This window comes from Antechinus flavipes, chromosome 5, assembly GCF_016432865.1.
Source record: "Antechinus flavipes isolate AdamAnt ecotype Samford, QLD, Australia chromosome 5, AdamAnt_v2, whole genome shotgun sequence".
Lineage (NCBI taxonomy): Eukaryota > Metazoa > Chordata > Mammalia > Dasyuromorphia > Dasyuridae > Antechinus > Antechinus flavipes.
Window position 1 is genome coordinate 159,006,560 of NC_067402.1, and position 8,065 is coordinate 159,014,624.

Genomic DNA, 8,065 nt, shown 5'->3' on the forward strand with positions numbered 1-8,065 from the left:
AGAAAGAAGAGAGAGGCAGAATGAGGTAAATTAGTTCACATGAAGAGGCATGAAAGACCTATTACAGAGGAAGGAAACATGGGGGGCTATTATGCATTACTTGAACCTTACTCTCATCAGTATTGGTTCAAAAAAGGAATTATATATGCAATCAGATGCATATAGAAATCTATCTTACCTCAGAGGAAAGCAGTATGAGAGGAGATTATTAGGAAAATGAGGTAGAGAGAAATTAATAGAAGGGAAGGCAGATTGGAGGAGATAGTAGACAGAAGCAAAACATTGGTGAGGAGAGAAAAGGTGAAAGAAGAGAAATGCCAAAAAGGAGGAAAAATAGGAGAAGAAGGGAGGGAAGGGAAAGGGGGAGAAAATTCAAAACTAAAATCTTATAAAAATGAATGGTAATTGTTTTGACACGCAATTGGGGAAGAAATAAAATGCTGTAAAAATTATCAAGTTCTCTGCTTCTCTCTCTTTTTTTCCACTCCACACTCCAATTATCTGAACAAGTACTAGAAATTAATCCTCATCCACACCAATTACACACACACACACACACACACACAGAGAGAGAGAGAGAGAGAGAGAGAGAGAGAGAGAGAGAGAGAGAGAGAGAGAGAGAGAGAGAGAGAGAGAGAGAGAGAGAGAGTCATACTGGTCCCGATTGAATTGGGAAAGTTTCATTACCTTCTGCCTCATCCAGTACCCTCTCTTATATTCCTCTATTTAGAAAGCCTTCAAAATTCCTACTGTGCAAGGAAAACTTGACCCTCTAGACTTGATCTTCCTTTCTTCCTACTCTGGGAAGAAATATGACTTCCAGAGACTGATGCAGCTTAAGCACTCATTCAAGGCAGCTAGCCAAAAACTTACTAGAACAACTGTTATATCATACTTGAAATACTGAGAAATAGAAAGATGAGCTGGTTTTCATTTTTACAACATATATAATGTAGTTGGAGAGAAAGAAATGTATGAGATAAGATAAATGTGATAAATATATGAAAAAGTGCCAAGAAAGTAGTATAAAAAGCAAATGTTCAAAGGATCAGTGTAAAATGAGGTAATCAGGAAAATCTTTTCAAAGTACTAAGATATTATACTGGATATTAAAGGATGAGATAATCAGAAAGGAACTAGGATGGTATTGCAGGTGAGGAAAACAAGAATAATTCATTTTGATTATTTTCTATTTTCTAAACCTTCTCTGGTTTCTATAGTTTTTAGCCATAGCTATTTTATAGGAATTTCACGAAGTTCAAATGATATATGTTGCTATGAAAAGTATCAAGGCTGTACATTATAATAATTTTGATAGTTTAATTTCCAGAAAGTTCAAATTCAACCTTTGAAACTTTTTAACCTGTGTAACCTACAGTAAGCCATTTCAAATCTCTGGGCCTCAGTTTCCTTATTTGTCCAATGTGATGGTTAAACAAATGGTCGTTAATGCCTTTTATATCTCTGTCTATGATGTCATTATTCCTTTGACCAAAGCTTGATACAATTGATTTCTGGAATCATGATTAAGAAAATCTGAGGAATAAATATCCATTAGCAAACCTCTCCTCCCCACAAGGCCAGAAATATTATAAATGTTTGGGAATCATAAATTTGAGTTTTAGTTCTTTCTGTCAAGCTTCACTGAATGACCTTGGGCAAATCACTTTGTGTCTATGTAGCTCAAGCTTCTTGGCTTTTATTTGAAACCACTAGAAAATGCTAATCAAAATTACATGTAGCACCTAAGGGCTAGTGTTGAATAGAATATAAATCAGTTTCTTTCTTTCTTCCTTTCTTTTTTCTTTCAATCATTTTTCTTTCTTTTTCTTTCAATCATTTTGTAGTAAGTGAAATATTTTGGGCTTGTTCTATAGAAATATAAAAGGCAAAGCCTTTACTTCCAGCATCTTACCATTTAAACCCAAAGTAGAAGAATAGGACAAGGAAGGAAAAATGGAAAAGTGGTGAAAGGAAACATTATATTTCTTAGAGGAACAAAGGGAATATGATTCATTTTTAATAGACAGGGTTGCAGAATGTGTCAGAAGTTACTAGGCTGCCACCATCCTTCCCCATATGCATGACACTGGGAAATAATCCCTACATAAAAGTTCTGAAAATATATAATTTAAAACTGCCTCAAAAATGTAGAAAGAAGTCTTAGTGAGATAAGATAAGATAAATGTGATAAATATATGAAAAAGTGCCAAGAAAGTAGTATAAAAAGCAATTTTATCAAGGAAAATACATTCACATTCTTTAAAAAAATTTGGTATGACATAAATATTTCTACAAAACACTTTTAGAAGCACTAAAGGATTTCAAAACATGCAATATATTCATAACAAAAACACACATAAATATGTATATGTGCACATATAAGTAAATACACACATACATACACAGAACTTACATAGAATAAATACAATAACTGTTCTGCATGGACTCTTCATTTTAGGTTCCAGGAATAAAATATTGGCATATCATTTTTGTTCAGAGAACCTCAGAGTTTTATAATCTGTGTCTGCCATCATGCCATTTCCCCCTATTTCCTTACCTCTGCTTCTCAATTAAACCTTTCCTGTAGCCTATGAGTTCTGTCATTTATTGTTTTAGTGACCTTGAGCAAAAAACTTCTATCCTCTAGACTTCACTTTCCTCAAATTTAGAATAAGAGAATTAAACTAGATGATCTTCATGACCACTTTCAGATCTAAAATCCTATGATTCCAAGATTGTTAACTATCAAAAAGCTACAGATTTCTTTTTTTTTATGTAGATAACATCTTAGGGTCTTATTGGCTATTCTTGTAACAAATTATTTTCCATTTCTCACCCTCCATTTTATCTAATTCTACAGATGGTAATTCTAACCAGCCAGAATCTCATCCTATAAGAAACAGCCAAAATTTCCCTTGCATAAGAAACCTCTCTTCCATGATATGTCTTCTCAATCTAATCCAAAACAGTTCTAAAAGGTCCAAGTAAGAAGGCTTTAACTTAATTAATAGGAAATTATCACTGAGAAATAAAGGCTTTAATTTGCACTTATGAAAATTTATCTTTTTGAATCAAGTTTCGGTCCTATTTTCAATGAAAGTAGGAGATGAAGTGAAAATTAAACATTATATAAGTAAAACTCATAAAACCTATTATAAAATTGGTTGAGAATAATTCATAATTAATTTTATTTATAAAAGTTTATTGACAAAAATTAAATTAATTATTCAATTATTTGATTGTGTTCTGATAAACATTTAACAATCTTAAAATTTTAAAAATATTTATGATGCAATCAATTTTAGTCAAAGAATATTGGAGTAAAAGTACAGAGAACATCTGTCATATAGCTTTAATTTGAGTTTAACAGTGTTTTACACTTGTGAAAGGAGGAATTTGGGTTTAATAAGCTTTAAAGCTGGTTCCTAGTCTAACATTATTTGCTGCTCAACAGATTCTAATTCATCAGAGTGCCCACTATCAAGTAAATTGCTTCCCAATCCCATGTAGACAAGCATAATTTTTCTTATTGATTTCTATTGTTGACAGAGTGCCACCATCAGTCATTTTCCAAGAATAACTTTGTAATATGAGTTTCTGCAAGGACTCAAAGTAGAATTTGATAAAGAAAAGGAATGTTGAGCATCTGATGAGAATAGCTTTGAAATATTTCCACTTCCACTCTTGGAGCAATTTGGAGACATTGTCTTGTTTATTTCTCACAGGTTTGTTTGTTTTTTTTAAATTTCAATTATGACAAGATAATTCCAGTAAAAGTTGCAAAAAAAAATTCAGTACAGATGGCGGGACTTCCGGTTAAGATGGTGGAGAGGAGGCACACAGCTGCATAAGCTCCATGCTTTCTCTCACTATCCACTTCATTACAAGCCTCTGAATTAATGCTTGACTGAAAAAAAACCCACATATAGTTACCAAGAGAAGCCATCCTTGAGATTCGCCAAGAAAGGTCTGTCTTTACTGGAGGGCTGGGACGGTTTTAGATCGGCGCAGGAGGCGGGCAGCAGCAGTGAGAGCACGGGAGCAGAGCGGAGAGGGGGTGGGGAGTGATTGCAGCCGTCTCTGCGAGGAGAGCTTTGCTACAGGTTTGGATACTTTGCTCCGGCAGCAAGTCAGCAGCCCAGCAGAGAAGCTAAAAACACCGGGGCTGAAGAATACAACCCCAAACAGCTGGAGTCTCTCGGGACCTGGCCGCCCCCCTCTCCCCCCCCCCCCCCCCCCCACAGTGACTCAGCACACCCTGGGATCTCAGAGCGCAGGCGCAACACAGTCCTGCTAGTGCCTCACTGCTGCCCCCTGCAGTCTGTAGAGGAAGCTCGATAACATACCCAGCCCCTCCCCCAAAGAAAGACTCCAGTTTTTTCTGTTTTTCTTTGGTAGTTTGTCTTTGATTATTAGACAGAATGAGCAAGAAGCTGAAGAGGACTTTAACCCTTGACAGCTTCTACACAGATAGAGAGCAGACTCTAAATTCTGAGGAGACTAAAAACAGACAGTCCCCAGGTGAATCCCCAAAGGAGGAGATCATCTGTTCCTCAGCACAGATGAACCTCATAGAAGTGATTAAAAAGGCTCTCACAAGGGAGCTAGAAGAAAAATGGGGAAAGCAGAGTGAGGCTTGGCAAAAGGAGAGGGAAGCTTGGGAAAAGGAGAGGGAGGCTTGGCAAAAGAGCCTGGAGAAAGTTAAAGAGAGAGTGGATAAAGAAGTAAAATCCTTGAAAAATAGGATTAGCGAACTGGAAACAGAAAACAGCTCTCTAAAAAACAAAATTGGCGAAATGGAAAAAAATTCCACAGAACAAAAGAACTCAATTGGACAATTAAAAAAAGATCTTAAAAAAGTGAGTGAAGAAAATACTTCACTGAAAATCGGAATTGAACAAGTGGAATTGAATGACTCGAGGAGACAAGAAGAATCAGTCAAGCAAATCAAAAAAAAATCAAACAATGGAGAAAAATGTGAAATACCTTCTGGGGAAGACAACAGACCTGGAAAACAGATCCAGGAAGAGACAATCTGAGAATCATTGGACTTCCAGAAAAACATGATGAAAAAAAGAGCCTGGACACTATTTTCCAGGAAATTATCAAAGAGAACTGCCCAGAAGTCATAGGAACAGAGGAAAAAATAAACATTGAAAGGATTCATCGATCACCCACTGAAAGGGATCCTAAAATCAAAACACCAAGGAATATAGTGGCCAAATGCCAGAACCCTCAGATGAAGGAAAAAATATTGCAAGCGGCTAGAAAAACCCAATTCAAGTATCAAGGAGCCACAATAAGGATCACCCAGGATCTGGCAGCATCCACATTAAAAGATCGAAGGGCCTGGAATATGATATTCCGAAAGGCTAAGGAACTTGGTATGCAACCAAAAATAACTTACCCAGCGAGAATGAGCATCTTTTTCCAGGGAAGAAGATGGACATTCAACGAAGTAAGCGAATTTCATCTATTTCTGATGAAAAAAACAGAACTTAACAAAAAGTTTGATCTACAAATATAGAACTCAAGAGAAATCTAAAAAGGTAAAGATTAATCTTGGGAACTATATTTTGACTATATAGATGTATAAAGAATACATGTATACCTTGTTATAGAAATTGATGTGGAAAGGACATTGTACCAGAAAAAGGGTAAAGTGGGGGTACTACATTTCATGAAGAGGCATAGGAAACCTATTATATCTGAGAGAAAGAATGGAGGGGGATGAATATAGTGGGTATCTTACTGCCTTCAGAATTGGCTTTAAGTGAAAAATCTTAAGACATATTCAATCTATGGTGAAACTTCTCCCACCTCATTGAAAAGTGAGAAGGGAAAAGTGAAAAGGGAAGGAATAAGCTAAGCGGAAGGGAATACGGGAACTGGGAGGGAAAGGGGTAAGATAGGGGGAGGAACTCTAAGGCGGGGGGAGGGATACTAAAAAGGGAGGGCTGTGAGAAGCAAGTGGTGCTCACAAGCTTAATACTGGGAAGGGGGGGAAAGGGGAAAGAAGGGAGAAAAGCATAAACCGGGGTTAACAAGATGGCAAGTAATACAGAATTGGTCATTCTAACCATAAACGTGAACGGGGTAAACTCCCCCATAAAGAGGAAGCAGTTAGCAGAATGGATTAAAAGCCAGAATCCTACAATATGTTGTTTACAGGAAACACACCTGAAGTGGGGAGATACATGCAGGTTAAAGGTAAAAGGTTGGAGCAAAATCTACTATGCTTCAGGTGAAGTCAAAAAAGCAGGGGTAGCCATCCTGATCTCAGATCAAGCTAAAGCAAAAATTGATCTAATTAAAAGAGATAAGGAAGGGCACTATATCTTGCTAAAGGGTAGCATGGATAATGAAGCACTATCTATATTAAACATATATGCACCAAGTGGGGTAGCATCTAAATTCTTAAAAGAGAAACTAAGAGAGCTGCAAGAAGAAATAGACAGTAAAACTATAATAGTGGGAGATCTTAACCTTGCACTCTCAGAATTAGATAAATCAAACCACAAAATAAATAAGAAAGAAGTCAAAGAGGTAAATAGGATACTAGAAAAGTTAGATATGATAGATCTCTGGAGAAAATGTAATGGAGACAGAAAGGAATACACTTTCTTTTCAGCAGTTCATGGAATCTATACAAAAACTGACCATATATTAGGACATAAAAACCTCAAACTCAAATGCAGTAAGGCAGAAATAGTAAATGCATCCTTTTCAGACCACCGATGCAATGAAAATTACATTCAACAAAAAACAGGGGGAAGTAGACCAAAAAGTAATTGGAAACTAAATAATCTCATACTAAAGAATGATTGGGTGAAACAGCAAATCATAGAAATAATTAATACCTTCACCCAAGAAAACGATAATAATGAGACATCATACCAAAATGTATGGGATGCAGCCAAAGTGGTAATAAGGGGAAATTTCATATCTCTAGAGGCCTATTTGTATAAAATAGAGAAAGAGAAGGTCAATGAATTGGGTTTGCAATTAAAAATGCTAGAAAAGGAACAAATTAAAAGCCCCCAGTCAAACACTAAACTTGAAATTCTAAAAATAAAAGGTGAGATCAATAAAATTGAAAGTAAAAAAACTATTGAATTGATTAATAAAATTAAGAGTTGGTTCTATGAAAAAACCAACAAAATAGACAAACCCTTAGTAAATCTGATTAAAAAAAGGAAAGAGGAAAATCAAATTGTTAGTCTTAAAAATGAAAAGGGAGAACTCACCACTAACGAAGAGGAAATTAGAGCAATAATTAGGAGTTACTTTGCCCAACTTTATGCCAATAAATTCGACAACTTAAATGAAATAGAAAAATACCTCCAAAAATATAGCTTGCCCAAACTAACAGAGGAAGAAGTAAATATCCTAAACAGTCCCATCTCAGAAAAAGAAATAGAACAAACTATCAATCAACTCCCTAAGAAAAAATCCCCAGGACCAGATGGATTTACATGTGAATTCTACCAAACATTTAAAGAACAATTAACCCCAATGTTATATAAACTATTTGAAAAAATAGGGATTGAAGGAGTCCTACCAAACTCCTTTTATGACACAGACATGGTACTGATACCTAAACCAGGTAGGCTGAAAACAGAGAAAGAAAATTATAGACCAATCTCCCTAATGAATATTGATGCTAAAATCTTAAATAAAATATTAGCAAAAAGATTACAGAAAATCATCACCAGGATAATAAACTATGACCAAGTAGGATTTATACCAGGAATGCAGGGCTGGTTCAATATTAGGAAAACTATTAGCATAATTGACTATATCAATAACCAAACAAACAAAAACCATATGATCATCTCAATAGATGCAGAAAAAGCATTTGATAAAATCCAACATCCATTCCTAATAAAAACACTTGAGAGCATAGGAATAAATGTACTTTTCCTTACAATAGTCAGGAGCATATATTTAAAACCATCAGTAAGCATCATATGCAATGGGGAAAAACTGGAACCTTTCCCAGTAAGATCTGGAGTGAAGCAAGGTTGCCCACTATCACCATTATTATTTAATATCGTATTAG